Here is a 14,822-nt window from a genome sequence, read left to right as displayed (position 1 = left end):
CTGTGAGACCTTTTTGAAGGATGTTTGTGTCAGCTGGAGAGTTGATTATGGCGCCCAGTTTGCAGTCGTCTGCGAACTTGGTGAGCCATAGTCCTCCACGTTGCCTGTACCTCGGAAAAGTATATACCGAACAAGAGTGGTCCCAGGACAGAACCCTGTGGGACGCCACTTGTGACGGTTTCGAGTCTGACATGGCTCCAGCAACTCTCACTCTGTGGGTTCTGTCTTTGAGCCAGTTTGCGACCCATCTTGTGACATAGGGGTTTATATTTAAGCTGGATAGCTCATCTATGATGCCCGAGTGGGATATTGTGTCAAATGCCTTTGCAAGGTCCAGATAGGCTGTGTGGACTACCTTCCCTTCATCTATGGCTTTGGTGACTGTTTCAAAGAAGTCAACCAGGTTTAAAAGGCAGGATCTGCCCTTGACAAAGCCGAACTGGGTAGGATCTAGTGTCTGTAGGTTCCCAATGTCTTTGTTTATGAGCTCCATGATGATCCTCTCCATAGCCTTGCAGACTAAGCTAGTCAGGCTTATAGGGAGATAGTTTCCAGGGTCCATAGAGGCTCCACCTTTGTGGAGTGGGACCACTGTTGCTGTACGCCATTCTGTGGGCACATATCCTGTAGTGAAGCTGAGATTGTATAGCTGTTTTATTTGAGGGATTAGTTCCTCTTGGAGTTCATGTAGGATGCAACCTGGGACGCCATCTGGTCCCATGGAAGCAGTGTTTTTTGCTTTGGAGAGGGCAGCCTTCACCTGAGCATCAGAGATGTTTGGGAGGCAGCCCTCTGCCGGGATAGATACTTGCTCTTTTGGGGGGGAGGGGGGGGGGGAGTTTGCACTGAACCCGTCTGCCAGGATATTGGCGATGTCTGTGGGTTCAGTGTATTTTTTGTCGTTTAGAATCAACTCAGAACAAGTCTGGGTGTTGCATCCCAGGTTTCTAACATAACTGAAAAAAGCCTTAGGATTGTCTTTGATGTCCTGTGCAATTTTTCTCTCGAAGCTGGCCTTGGAGGATTTTATGAGGGATCGTAATTTTTTGCTAGTACTGATCAGAGATGCCTTCCCTATTAGGGATTTTCCTCTATCATGTAGTAGCTTCCTCCTTCTGTTGTACAGTTTTATTTATGGCAGGGGTCCACCAGACTGGACGCCTGCCTTTGGATGATTGGGTCTTGGTTTTGTTTGGGATAGCAAGATCCATGCATTCCTGGAGATGTCCATAGAATGCGTTTATATAGGATTCTGCAGTTTGGGCCATAGTTTCCACTGGCCCTAGGGCCTTGAAGGATTCCACTTCGGTTTTGAGAAGTGAGAAGTTCGCTTTTGAGAAGTTTTTCACTGTGGTTTTCTGGGCTGGGGGTGGGGTCGGGATGTGGACATCCAGTAAATTAATTTATGGTCTGATCTTACCAATGAGGGATATATTTCTGGTGTGGAGCATAGAGTCCCCATGTTGGTAATGATCAGGTCTAGTATGTTGTCCCCTCTTGTGGGAGTGGTGACTAGTTGTTCCATAGCATTTGAGTTTATAATTTCCAGGAACCTTTGGGCTAAGGTGCTGAGGCTTGAGTAGTCCTCCCAGTCAATGTTTGGGTAGTTGAAGTCACCCAATATAATGGTGTTCGGAGAGATCTTCATGTTCTCCAATGTTTTCAGGAAAGCAGAGTGGGATTCCTGACTTTGAGAGGGTGGTCTGTAGGATGCTATAAACTGAAAAGCAGTCTTGCCCACTGTTAGTTGCACATGGATGGTCTCCGATGCCCGTGCAATGCCACTAACCTGGAGGTGTGGATATCCTTGATAAATATGGAAACTCCCCTCCTTTTGTGGTTCGGTCCGGGTTTTGGGGCGAAAAGCATGATATGAGGTATAGCCTGGTAGTGCTGGGGTGCTCTCTGGAGCCTTGAACCAGGTTTCTGTCACGACACAGATATCGATGTTCTCCATACTGAGGAGAGCTTCGAGTGCGTGCATCTTGAGGTTAAGACTTCTGGCGTTTAGCAGCATTACCCTTAGTTTCTTGTTCCTTGTGCTGTCTATGGGGGTGGGTTTGACCTTTGAGCCTTGCCTAAAAAAGGCACTATGGGGGTGGCAAGAGCCTTTGCCAATATCCGAAAGCCCAGTGGTGACAGGTGCAAGCCGTCCCTAGCGAAGCAACGTGGCTTGTCGAGCATGTCATCCCAGGCTGACAGACACTGGATCCCCTTTGAATGACACCAAAATTTTAGCCAATTGTTAAAATCGATCATTTTGTCTTTGTACTGTGGCATCATTCTAGGTGAGGGTAAGATGCTGCTCAAGGTCAGGGTCATACCAGCCTGGGCTACATGATCAGAGAGCTCCTCTAGGTCTCTTTTCATGTAGTCCAGGGAGGTACATCTCAGGTCATTCACACCAGCATGTACAATGACTGAGTCATATTTGTATTTGCTTTGGAGTGACCTGAGTGCTTGCATTATGTGGCGGATCCTAGCACCCGACAGGCAGCTCACCGTGACCTTCTCTTTATTCAGCCTGGTGAGTGGGACGTCAGTGTGTCTGACAATAGAGTCACCTATTACAAGAGTATCAGGTGTGTTATTCAGGCTTAAGGGCTGTGGCTGCTTGGCAGACTGACTTTGTGGGTTATGTGTTGTGTGTGTTTTGTTTTGAGGTAGCGTTTGCTTGGATGTCTGGTTTGGAGGTCTCTGTTGCTTGGGTAGATTTTTATTTAGAGCCTCCGAGTATGTTTTTGTGTATTTATGTGTTTGGTTCGCTGATGTGGTGGGACTATGTGATACTGGAATTGTGTTGTGTGAGGTTATCTTCTCCTCCTGACTGGTTACACCAGTTTTGAGATGAGAGAGCTCAGCCTCCAGTTTGGCTAAATAGTTGCATCTCTCACATATATTTGAACCTGTTTGGAGGAGGAGAGGGTTGTCCGTGTACATGAGACAGTTGTAACATTGCCTCAAAATTCCCAGATTCACCAGCTGGACTGGAGAGGAAACCATTGACTGACCTTTGGACATGCTGGAGTAATATAGGGAAACTGAATTTAAGACAGACCAATAGAGGACAGGGTAATTGTAGAGAGTATAAGAGTAAGTAGTGCTTATGGTTTAATAGTGCTAACTTGTAGGATTACTTAATTGGACCAGTGAAGGGCCTTAGAATGAGAATATTGTGTTTAAATTGAGAGAGAGAGAGCAGTTCTAAGGGAAAAAGTGAAGAGCAGACTTTGTGGAGCCAGGAATAGTTTAAACCCAATTAGGTGGCGCTGCCCGCTCTTGCGCTATGCACAAAAACGCGCAAAACCGTGCAAAAGAGGGTTTTAAGAGAGGAAGATGAAGGAGTTTTAGAACTGACCCAAAATGGCCAATACAACTACAGTTTCAAGTCAGTAACCACTCCCACAGGGGCAGGCAGGCTGCTCAATGTTTTTCACTGCCACTGATCAACAGAGAGACTTCCCTTTAGCCCAAGCAAAAAATGGCCTCACAGAAACTTACAAACAGTTCAAGAACAGCAAGCCTGTAACTGAACTTTTTTAAATCTCAGAAAATTGGGGGAAAAAGCAAGATTTTTTTTGTTTTTGTTTTTCAGAGATAGCAGAGGTTCACAAGTATCAACAAGTTATAACAGTGCAGTAAATGACCCCACACAAGAGTGCTAGGCCAAAGACAGATAAAATGCAAGTTTTGAGAAAAAACGATTTTAAAAATAAGTGCGAACAGGAAATTCAGTAAACAGCTCTAGGTTGTGCTCTAAATACAGTTACTAATGCAGAAATCAAGTTTAACAAGCCAGAAAATGCTCAAAATAGGTGGCTATGTAGAAAAACTTAGCAAATAAACAGAGAAAAATACTTAAAATCTCAAAAGTGGCTCCTTTCTTCTCTCAGCGTTTTCTCCTCTTGGTGGGTGCTTCACCAACAGCCAACAAGCCTGAAAAGACGCCAAAACCACGAGGCAGCCAGGTTTTAAGAGAGGAAGATGAAGGAGTTTTGGAATTGACCCAAAATGGCCAATAAAACTACAGTTTCAAGTCAGTAACCACTCCAACAGGGGCAGGCAGGCTGCTCGAGGTTTTTCACTGCCACTGATCAACAGAGAGACTTCCCTTTAGCCCAAGCAAAAAATGGCCTCAAAGAAACTTACAAACAGTTCAAGAACAGCAAGCTTGTAACTGAACTTTTTTAAATCTCGGAAAAGTGGGGAAAAAAGCAAGATTTTTTTTTGTTTTTTCAGAGATAGCACTGTGTTCCATATGTGGAATTACCAGCCCTGCACAACAGAAGGAAGACCTGAGCACCTCCAGAAAATGCTCTGCAAGCTAAGAATCCTAACCTCTTCCACTAACCCTGGCCCAAGCCACGCCTTCAAAGGGTCTTCAGACCAGTGCACCAACCCATTTAACAAATAATTAAACCTTCACCAATAACCTTACAGAAAGTCTTGTATGTTTCAAACTGAAGGGATTATAACCACAGATCTACAGTCTTTTCTGGTCTATCTAGGTGCCATATCCTGTACATCACCTCTGCAAATATTAATGTGAAGAATTCAATCAATATTTCTGGACAGTTTCCAGCATTCTCCGACTTGCGCGCACACACTCACACTCTTTTCCATTAACTCTAGTCTCTACAAATTCACTTTATATTATCAAAGTATAAAAGAATAAATTCTCTTGATTATCCCTTGCACAGTCCTGGACACTTCCTCTCTAGTGCTGCCCAAGGCTGCTAGACAACCTTCTACACCCCCCTCCTTATTGTCTTTCTTCCTTACCTTCATTTCCCAGTTTCTTACTCTCCCATATACTTTACTCTTCTTACTTATCAATCTAATCCAATCCCTTAACACTATCCACACCTCATAATGTTTTTACCAGTTTTCTGTTGCACCCCACATCTCTCCTACTATCGTAAGTTCCTGCCACTTGCTATAGTCAGGCATTTGTAATACAGGGTTTGATTCCATCAGCTCTCTATAGTGTGACCTTGAGCAACTCACTTAAACCAGGTATTGCTCCTGGGTCATCCTTGAAAAGAGAGATTGTGTTCAGTGGGCCTACCTAGTTAAAAAAAAATATATATAAATAAATAAATAAATAAAAACACATCCAAAAATCATGAGACCATATGGCATGTAAAGTGGTGCTCTGCAGCTCTGTCACCACTACCACCATCACTCCACCCACAAAGGAGGGAAGGGCTAAATCAAGGAGACTCCTTGTTAAGGTCCTAAACATACTGGTAAAACTAAAGATGAATAGCCAATGTTAGCAGATAAAGTACAGTTGTGTACCTACCACAAATGTAAATGTTCGAGTGTATTCACTGTTGCAGTCATTACTCTTGGGTTATCCTGCTGGCAGGCTACCCGCAGTCGGCCTGAATTCCAAAATCCCGGTCCGGCGTCGGCTGCTTTCGCCTCTTCCCTGACGTCAGTGCGCCAGGGGTATAAAAAATGCAGCCGACGCCATTTTCTTCAGTTTTTCTTGCCCCAGATGTCAGGTGCCCCCAAAAGGGTAGGCTAAATATATTATGCCAATAAACATACATGCAGTAAAGAAACATTTCCTTCATCTACAAGTAAATACACCACATAGATTGTATAGAATAGAGAAGTACAGATAAACCCCAGCAAAAGAAAGGGGGATGGTGGGAGGGTAACCTGGACTGCAACAGTGGATACACTCGAACATCTACATTTATGGTAGGTACACAACTGTACTATGTTCATCGTGTTTTACTATTGCAGTCATTACTCTTGGGTTGAATCCCAAAGCTGAGGATGGGAGGCTGGGCTAAATAGGATTAGGAGAGGCTAGGAGACCCTGGAGACCTGCAGTGGCAAAGCCTGCTCTGGATTTAGAGTAAAGAGGTAAGTGGTAGTGCTTTGTAAAAGTGTGCACTGAACTCCAAGTTGTCTAAGTTGTCTAACTCTAAGATGTCTTTAGTTGGTACGCCTCTGAGGAAGGCTGCTGAATTGGCTGCTGCTGCTCTGGTAGAATGAGGCCTAATGCCCTTAGGCACTGATTTGCCATGCTGAGAATAGCAGAAATGGATGCATTGGCCTATCCATTTAGAAATGGTCTGTTTTGAGATAGCCTTTCCTTGTGATCCTGCAGCATATGACACTAAAAGTTGCTCAGTCTTCCTGAAAACTTTAGTTCTGTCCAAGTAGAAGTGTTGCTGCCTGTGTATGTCCAAAGAATGCAGAATTTTCTCACCCTTGTTCTGCGGGTTTGGATAAAAGGCAAGTGAATGGTTTGGTTGAGGGCCACACTGGACACCACCTTAGGCATAAATGTTGGGTTTGTTCTCAGAGAAATCCTGTCTGGATGAAAAATGATAAGGTTCCACAGCCATGAGTGCTTGTAACTCAGAGACTCGTCTTGCAGAGGTTATTGCTATGAGCAGAGCAGTTTTCCAGGATACGAATTTTATATCAGCTGTTGAGGCTGGCTCAAAAGGAGGCAGTGTGAGTTTTTCCAAGACATAATCAAGGTCCCATGAAGGAATTGGTGCTCTCCTTGGAGGCCTGATGTTTTTGGCCCCTCTGAGGTACTGCCTTATTAAAGGATGAGAAAAGATAGGTGGTTCCGTATTGTAATGGGCTGAAATGGCAGAAGCACGAATCTTAATTGATGAAATGGAAAGGCCTTTGTCCAGCATCTCAGTTTGGTATTGTAAAATCTGAGGGATATTTGGTACATACGTGTCAATGCCTTGTTCCAAGCACATGATCTCTTCCATTTTTCTGCATAAGATTTTCTGGTACTGGGCCTCCTGGCCTCCAAGATAACATCCATAACAGCTTTTGAAAGAGGAGTGTTCTGAATGGCTACATTATCCGCCATGCTGCCAGATTTAAGGTCCTGAGTTGGCTGTGCAGGATTTGATTGTTTTGTTGGGTCAGCAAGTGAGATGTTTGAGGCAATATCCATGCTGGACCTTGAGACAAGCTCTTTAGGATTGGGTACCAGTGCTGGCGTGGCCAGTCTGGTGCAATCAGTATCATTTTTGGCTTCTCTTGTCTGACCTTTAGGAGTACCCTGGGAAGGAGAGGCAGTGGAGGAAAGGCATATACTGTTAGATTTTCCCAGCTGAAGGATAGGGAGTCCACTCTCCATGCTTATTTGTGATAAATCCTTGTGCAAAATCTCTGTAACTGGCAGTTGTGAGGGGAGGCAAATAGATCTATGTCTGGGCATCCCCATTTCCTTGTTATCATGCTGAAGACTTGTGGATCCAGTTTCCACTCGTGGGGATCCATGAGGTTTCTGCTTTGTTCGTCTGCCAGAGTATTTGTTTTTCCTGGCAGGAATTGTGCTTGCAGGTGAACTTGACAAGTCAATGCTGTGTCCCATAAGGTCATTGCTTGTCTGCAGAGAGGGTAGGAATGTGTACCTCCCTACTTGTTTATGTACCACATGACCGTAGTATTGTCTGTCTTTATCAGTAGCTGTCCTGGTTGAAGTAGATCCTTGAAAGCTGTCAGGGCATTTTGAACAGGTAGCATCTCTTTTTGATTGATGTGAAGATGCATCTGGCTTGCAGGCCATGCGCCCTGAATACATTTTCCTGCCATATGGGCTCCCCAGGCATAATCTGATGCATCCATTGTCAGTGTCTGTCTGGCTGTGGGCAAAGTGAATGGCAGACGCTTGTTGTGGCGACAGGCCTGTGCCCATCGAAACTCCTGTTGCAGGCAGGGAATGAGGGTAATTGCTGTCTCCAGGCTGTGGCAATGCTGAGTCCAAACACTTTTTAGATACCATTGTATTTCCTCATATGCAGTCTGGCATATGGAATTAGTAGAATGCAGGATGCCATGAAACCCAAGGCCTGTAGGATTTTCCTTGCAGATAACTGGGTCTTTGTTGCCAACTTTTTGAAGTAAGACGTCAGTTGCTTTTGTTTGTCTGGCATGAGATAAGCCATCTGGGCAGTTGTATTTAAGCTTGCACCCAGGAATATTATCTCTTGAGAGGGTACTAGTTTTGATTTATTTTCGTTTACTGTGTACCCTAGGCAAATTAGTAATCTTTTTACAAACACCAGATGCTTTAGAAGAATGTTTTTGTTCTCTGCTTGAATAAGGCAGTCGTCCAAGTAGGGATATATTTGAATTCCTCTTCGTCTGCAAAATGCAATTCCTGGTACCAGGCATTTTGTGAAGACCCCAGGCGCAGTAGATAAGCCAAAGGGCAGTGCAGAGAATTGGTAATGCACTGAGCCAGCTATGAATCTGAGGTATCTTCTGCAAGACTGTCTGACTGGGACATGCAGGTATGCCTCTTTTAGGTCCAAAGTTACGAGCCAAGCCTTCTTGCCCAGCATGGGCAGTAGCTGCTATACAGCCAACATCTTGAATTTTGGAACCCCCAGAAACGTGTTTAGTATAGACAGGTCCAGTATTGGTCTCCAGGCTTTGTCCTTTCTGGGCACTAAGAAAAGTCTGGAGTAAAATTCTTGCCCCTGCTCTTGTTGTGGTACTTGATGAATGGCCCCCATGTCCATGAGGGCTGTAATTTGCTTTTGTGCCTCTGCCCATTGATTGTGTGGCAGGTCTGGCATACCTTTTGCCCTTGGTAGGGTGTGAAAATGGAACCTGTAGCCTTGGGACACTATGTTCAAGACCCATTTGTCTTGGGTGACCATTTGCCAATTTGATGAAACTGCCAAAAGAAAAGTGCTTGGGTCTGGCAGAGGAAAGTCAACGGGAATGTTTCCTGTAATGTTGTGATTTGTCTTCTCCACTTTTGGAGGTAGGAGTACCCCATTGTTTAGGCCTGATTGAGCCTTGGGGCTGAGATCTGCCTCTGGGATGTCTGTATTGGACTCTTTGTGGTCTGTCAGACACTGGAAAGGACCAATTTTTAGAAGGCCAGTTCCTGCTAAATCTGGATGGCTGTACCTGTAAGAAATCCTTAACTGTCTGCATGGATTTCGCTTTATCCTCCATTTTCTTCAATACCGCTTCTGCTTTAGCACCAAACAAAGTATCATGCTGTAATGGAGCATCTAATAATTTTGCTTTAACATGATCAGGCAGATTCTGTTCCTTCAACCAAGCATGCCTTCTAATAACAGAACCTGCAACAGCAGCCCTGCAAGAGGCCTCCAGTGAATCATAACCACATTGCAAAGTATGCTTTCCCACTTGTTCAGCTGCATGCAATAAATCCTGCATTTCCTTGTTCTCTGAGCATTCAGAATTTGTCAACATTTTTTGTTTAAGCAGTGACATAAAGTATTGTTGATATTTAAGCATATGAAACTGACAATTTAAAGCCCTTACAGCCAAGGTAGCAGAAGTGTAAACTTTTTCCCCCATCTGTCCAGTGCCCTAGAATCCCTATCAGAGGGGACAGGGTTTTTTGCAGTGGAAGCTTTGACCCCTTTGGGACCCTGAGATATAATTTATGGGTCAGCAGCGGGGTTTTTATATAGGAATTTATGAGAATCCGGGACCCTGTAGTATCTGTCTGGCTTAGCAGGTGCAGGGGGTAAAGAGTCAGGGGACAGGCCGGACTCTGAAAATACATCATCTACAAAGTCTAGAACAGGTGGAATAGCACGGGGTCTGTGCTGAGGAAGTAGCAGAAAGTCTCTGAGCCTTTTCTTAGATTCAGAGTAATCTTGGCTCTCCCAGTGGAAATGCTCCCTCATGGTATGCAGGGTTTCCCTAAATGAATAATCTTCGGGAGGTGAGGCTGAAGAAAAGGATTCTTCAGCATCAGAGTCCTCATAGGGAGGAATAGAATAATCCTGTTCAGAAGAAGAATCAGAGGAAATAGAAACCTGATCAGAAGAATCATATTCTGTCTCTTGCCTAGGCCTCTTATCAGGAGGGGGATGAGAACCCCTGATCAAAGTAATGAGGTCTTCGGCCATTTTAAGCATCTGTTTTTTAGGCATGGAAGTTTGAGTAGGAGAATGCTGAATTTGTTTCTTTGTCTTTAGAGCTGCTTTAGTCTGTCTTTGAAGCTGAAGATGGTTTAGCATATAACTGTGTAGGTCTGAAGACACCCTCAGAAGCCGATGCCTGCTCAGTGGCTCCGGACCCATCTGAGGGAATGATTTCCGAGTGTCCAATACCTTGAGTATCCAAAGGCCCAGTCGGCTCCACGTGGGAGTCAGAAGCGGCCTGTGGCTCCGAGGTAGCGGGCGCCAGGGGCTGCGAAAGCACCTCACTGAGAACCGGCGACTGGCCTAACGGAGGCCTCGTTGTCGGTTTTGGACCTCGGATGCCTATCCTTTTCCTTGCATTTTTTGTAAACTCCGGTCGTCGGCTGTTCCGACGGCATTATATAATTAAATCTTCGGCCAAAGTAATGAAATGCAAAATCGAACAGATGCTTAATTGTGCGTTGGTTAAATCTAGCACAAAACCGACAGCTAGCAACATTGTGGTCAGGGCCTAGGCAAGGAATACATAAGAGTGAAAATCCTTATGAGGTATTTGCTTCCCACAAGAAATACAATTGTTAACTTTTTCTGACATCGGTCTGGAGCAAGAAAAAGTTTCCCCAATGGGGTACTTAACTTTAATGAAGACTTCGGTTCTGAAATTCGGATATGAAAATCTCAGGAGTCGGCCGACTGGCACTTGCGAACTGCTTTTGCTTCTGGCACCGCGCGGCAAGAAAGACTGAAGAAAATGGCATCGGCTGTATCTTTTATACCCCTGGCACACTGACGTCAGGGAAGAGGCGACAGTAGCCGACACCAGACCGGGACTTTGGAATTCAGGCCGACTGCGGGTAGCCTGCCAGCATGATAACCCAAGAGTAATAACTGCAACAGTGAAACACAATGAACATCTTCATAATTCTAAAGGAACTAAAAGCAGACGTAGTAAAACAATTTGCATGTTTTCAAAAAATCATAAAAGAAGTGATTGTGCCCACTGGACCAAAGGACAGGTGTGGTTAGACTTCAACAGGTTAGGGGAAAGGACAAAGAATGGAAGCCAAACACTTGGCAGCTTGATTTACACAGTAGGAAAATGATGGAGTCAGTTCTGAAGGAAAGCTTTGTTGAACATCTAACATTCAGTTTATATGTCATCCAAATCAACACACATTTACAACAGGAAGAACCTAAAGTCACAAAAGCCAATTACAGTGTGATCAAACTAGCTACATAGAATGGGCTGTGGGTGTAGCATACCAAGACCATTGTAAAGACAACCGGCACACAAGAGATAACAGAGATGGATAGGAATACAGTTTCAATGTGATAGGCTTGCTAAAAACTGACTGCATAAGTGAGCACAAAGTAATGGTAGAATAGTTTTCACAGTGAGGCTGGAGAAATTATTAACGAGGTTCTACTGAACTTAGTATTGAGGCTGCTGCTCTTTAACATGTTTATTAGAGGTTTTACCGAGGAAAGGCAGCGTCATCAGTAGACAATACAACGATGAGCAACAGAGGTGACATGCTGGTGCACACAGGATGAAATATGAATTGGCAAAGTTAATGGAACGGTTTAAAATATGACAGGTTACGTTTAATGCAACTAAGGGGTAAAGTAATGCAGGTCAAAAAAAGGTAAATCCAGGAAAATAACAGAGAAAACGTAATTAAGGTACTTTCAGCAACAAAGGTAGAAGTGAGTTAAATGTAATGACAATGGTACTACAGTTAAAACTAGCAAACTGATGTGAAAATAGTAAGGAAGGCCAGGAAATGTTAGGATAAACTAGGGAAGGCATCACCAGTACAAAACAGGGAAGCACTTTTGGCTTTTAAAAAAAAAAAAAAAAAACAGGAAAAATCTCATGTAGGTACTACAGCACTGAAGAAAAGACTAAAGCCGTAAGGAAAAAGGTAATCACAGGGTCTGCACCAGAAACCATATAAGAAAACATCAAAAATATATACACAATATGAAAGTTGTGATGGAAGGTATTTTTCCAAAATTACAACAAAGTCAGATTTTCCACCCAAGCTTTGTCAGACAAAATAAAATTACTCTAAAGCAAAATCGGTAACTGGCACAAAAGTGAACACATTCTGATTTAAAGAAAATGTTACACAGATTAACTACAATGTTACTGAGATAAAATGGAATTTTAATGTAAAATGCCCAATATTCATTAAAGTTAAAGAAAATTACTGTCAAGAAGTGTGAGCTTCAGCTTCCAATGTAAAAAAATAATTCTGGTACTTCTTTAACTGTGACCTGCTGACCTCCAGTGGTGATGACTCGAAATGAACATTTGGAGCACAATCGTCAAATCCTACACAACAAGGTACAGTCATCTCTGAACAAAAATAAAATGTGAAGGATGCTTAGGGAGGAAAAAATAATTTACTTCCCTTGTAAAGGCCCTGTGTGGTACATTTCAGTGAACGTTTCAGCTTGAGTATTTTATCTGGATATTGGAAGCCTTTGTAAAATTAACAGACAGAAGAAAAAAAAAGGACAACGTTCCTAGAAATACTGTTTACAAAAGTATTTTCTCAGTGTAAACAGTTTTTCTGCAAAATACCAGCTCCTCTGCTCTGTTAAGTGCACCCTGTTTACCTGTAATAGTACTAGTACAGTCAACAGTCCCTACTTCACCCCAGATTGGGGTGCAACTGGGACCTAAATATCCATCTGACTCAGTGGCATGGATAAGGTAGTGTGAAGGTACATGAAAGGGATAAGAATATCCTGCCACAAAATGTAAATGCTTTGGAACTGCTCACCTCTGCAAAACATCCATAATTTTCTATAAGCCTACAATCTACCAGCATCTACTGGTTAAGCGTGCACCAGTCCTTTCACCACAGGACAAGAAATGACACACGATATTCCTAACTCCAGCATCTTTCAGGTCAGTCATTTATTTCCAAGACTACATATGGGCTGTTGAACTTTTGTGTGGTACAGTACAGTTACTAGACTTGTCGGCCATGTGCTGGGCATGCAGGTACCTAATCGGCTATCAAAGGGCTGTATGAAGGCGGCTCTTGACCTGGTAATATGTAGTTCAGAAATTAAATAACCAACTCCTATGTTTACAGTAGTGACACAAAATCATAGGAGGTTGCTAGGCTATTGGTCCTAGAGCCTTTTTAAGCCTGCAATTTTCCCCAATTATGCCCATGGGTTAGAAAGGCGTTGATATACACCTGTGCCTTTACAACATCTACAAACTGCCTCTGTCCATAAGGCATATATATAAGCAACGTAATCCTGACACAAATGTCATACAAGATGTTTGTTTGTGTCTTTCGGCTTTTCCCGGTTAGGGGTCGCCACAGTGGAACTCCGGTCCACTAATGATTGGCAGTTGATTGATTTTTACGTACCAGCTTGCCAGGCCTGACGCACAACCTTCAATGAAGGGACGCCCATTCACGCATGTCTCCGCGCAGAAGAAGTTCTAGCTGAGAATCGAACTGGACAGCGTCTTACTGTGAGGCGACAACGCTACCACAGCACCACCACCACGGTCCTAATGTCATACAAGATAAAGTTGCAAATATTTTCTCTTGCCCTTGAACTACAACAAAGCAATATTTTTGCTGGCAAAAAAAAAAAAACACATTCAAAATCAGGACAGGAACCATTCATCTGTCACAGTGAGCAACATGACAAACTTTCACTACGTTACTATACAGTGTAAAGTGAAGAAAAAATAGACTAACTCGCTAATGTGTGTGTGGATACAATGGAGATGATCAAGGTTTGCACTCCAATAGCAAATAAGAAAATATTTGTTTTCAAAAATAAATATTGTCAGGTGCTACTACAAAAGCATTCTGAATTTTATTGTAATGATACAGGAAAATGAAAAACATTTTAATGGAGTGCCCTGGAAGAGAAATGGCACCCAGAAGAATCTTGAATATTTGCATAATTACTTCATGACTAAACAATAAACCCTTTACTGTAGAAACCCATACCAACCCATACCAGTGAAAATATTATGTCAGCTGAGCAAAAAGTTGACTTTTTTTGAAACAGTATTTTTGCAAAAGCCGGGCAAGTTCCTTTTGTATCCAATCATCCCTAAATACCTTAATTCTGAGAGCTCGTAAACTGCAGGATAAGAAGAATCTTCTTCATCTCCACAGTTTCACAATCTCACTCAAATCAATAGACAGTTACTGATAAAACATGGGAATTAATTAAATATACTACTCCTGTTTTGTTCAAACAAGTTCTGATGTTGTATTCCCTTCTGTCCAAATGATGGTATTTAACTAAGCACAATACAATGAAAAAAAGCATTTCTACGAACAAGCAGCAGTAAGGGTCTCAAAAAGCACTCTCAAAATGGAAGAGCAGTGAAACTTGAAGCAAATATAGAATAGACCCTATGAATATTTAAGCCACCAACTCAGTAAACCCCCCCCCCATACACACACATACAATAAAAAAAAACAAGAAAATAAACACACACAAATCTACCTCCTATTTCATCCAAGAAATCTGGACATTGTGGGATGAAAGGAAAGAGTCTTCTAAAAAAAAAAAAAAGCATACTTAAAGCTAAAAAAAATACAGAAAATGTAAATGTTTCTTAGTGAACAGTAAAGACTATAGACATCTAATCATGCTAAAAAGGAATCAACCTATACAGAACTGTGAAAACAGCAACTTAGCTTTATTACAAATCACAGTAAACAAAAAATGCACAAATAAGAAAAAACACACACACAAATACCTGAATATAATAAAACTAGCCATAAAAATGAAATGGAAAAATTAATAGAATGGCAATACATGGAGTGCCAGCAGTCTCAACAATATGCTCTGGGTGAATAGCAAAGGTATTTTGCAGCTCTGAACAAAAGTGCAAATTATAAGATTTAT

The 14,822-nt window shown here is 42.7% G+C and overlaps 1 protein-coding gene across 1 annotated transcript in view; it reads right to left on the bottom strand.

Moving 5' to 3' along the window:
* The window catches only part of DCTN5 (dynactin subunit 5), a 539,047-nt gene that overhangs the window by 448,722 nt on the left and 75,503 nt on the right, over positions 1-14,822 (bottom strand). The gene's annotated exons all lie outside the window — the stretch shown is intronic.

The sequence above is a fragment of the Protopterus annectens genome, chromosome 12.part0 (genome assembly GCF_019279795.1).
Source record: "Protopterus annectens isolate FY-2018-M chromosome 12.part0, PAN1.0, whole genome shotgun sequence".
Classification (NCBI taxonomy): Eukaryota; Metazoa; Chordata; order Ceratodontiformes; family Protopteridae; genus Protopterus; species Protopterus annectens.
Note: the sequence above shows the minus strand (reverse complement) of the source record. Positions and strands in the feature narration are given on the sequence as shown.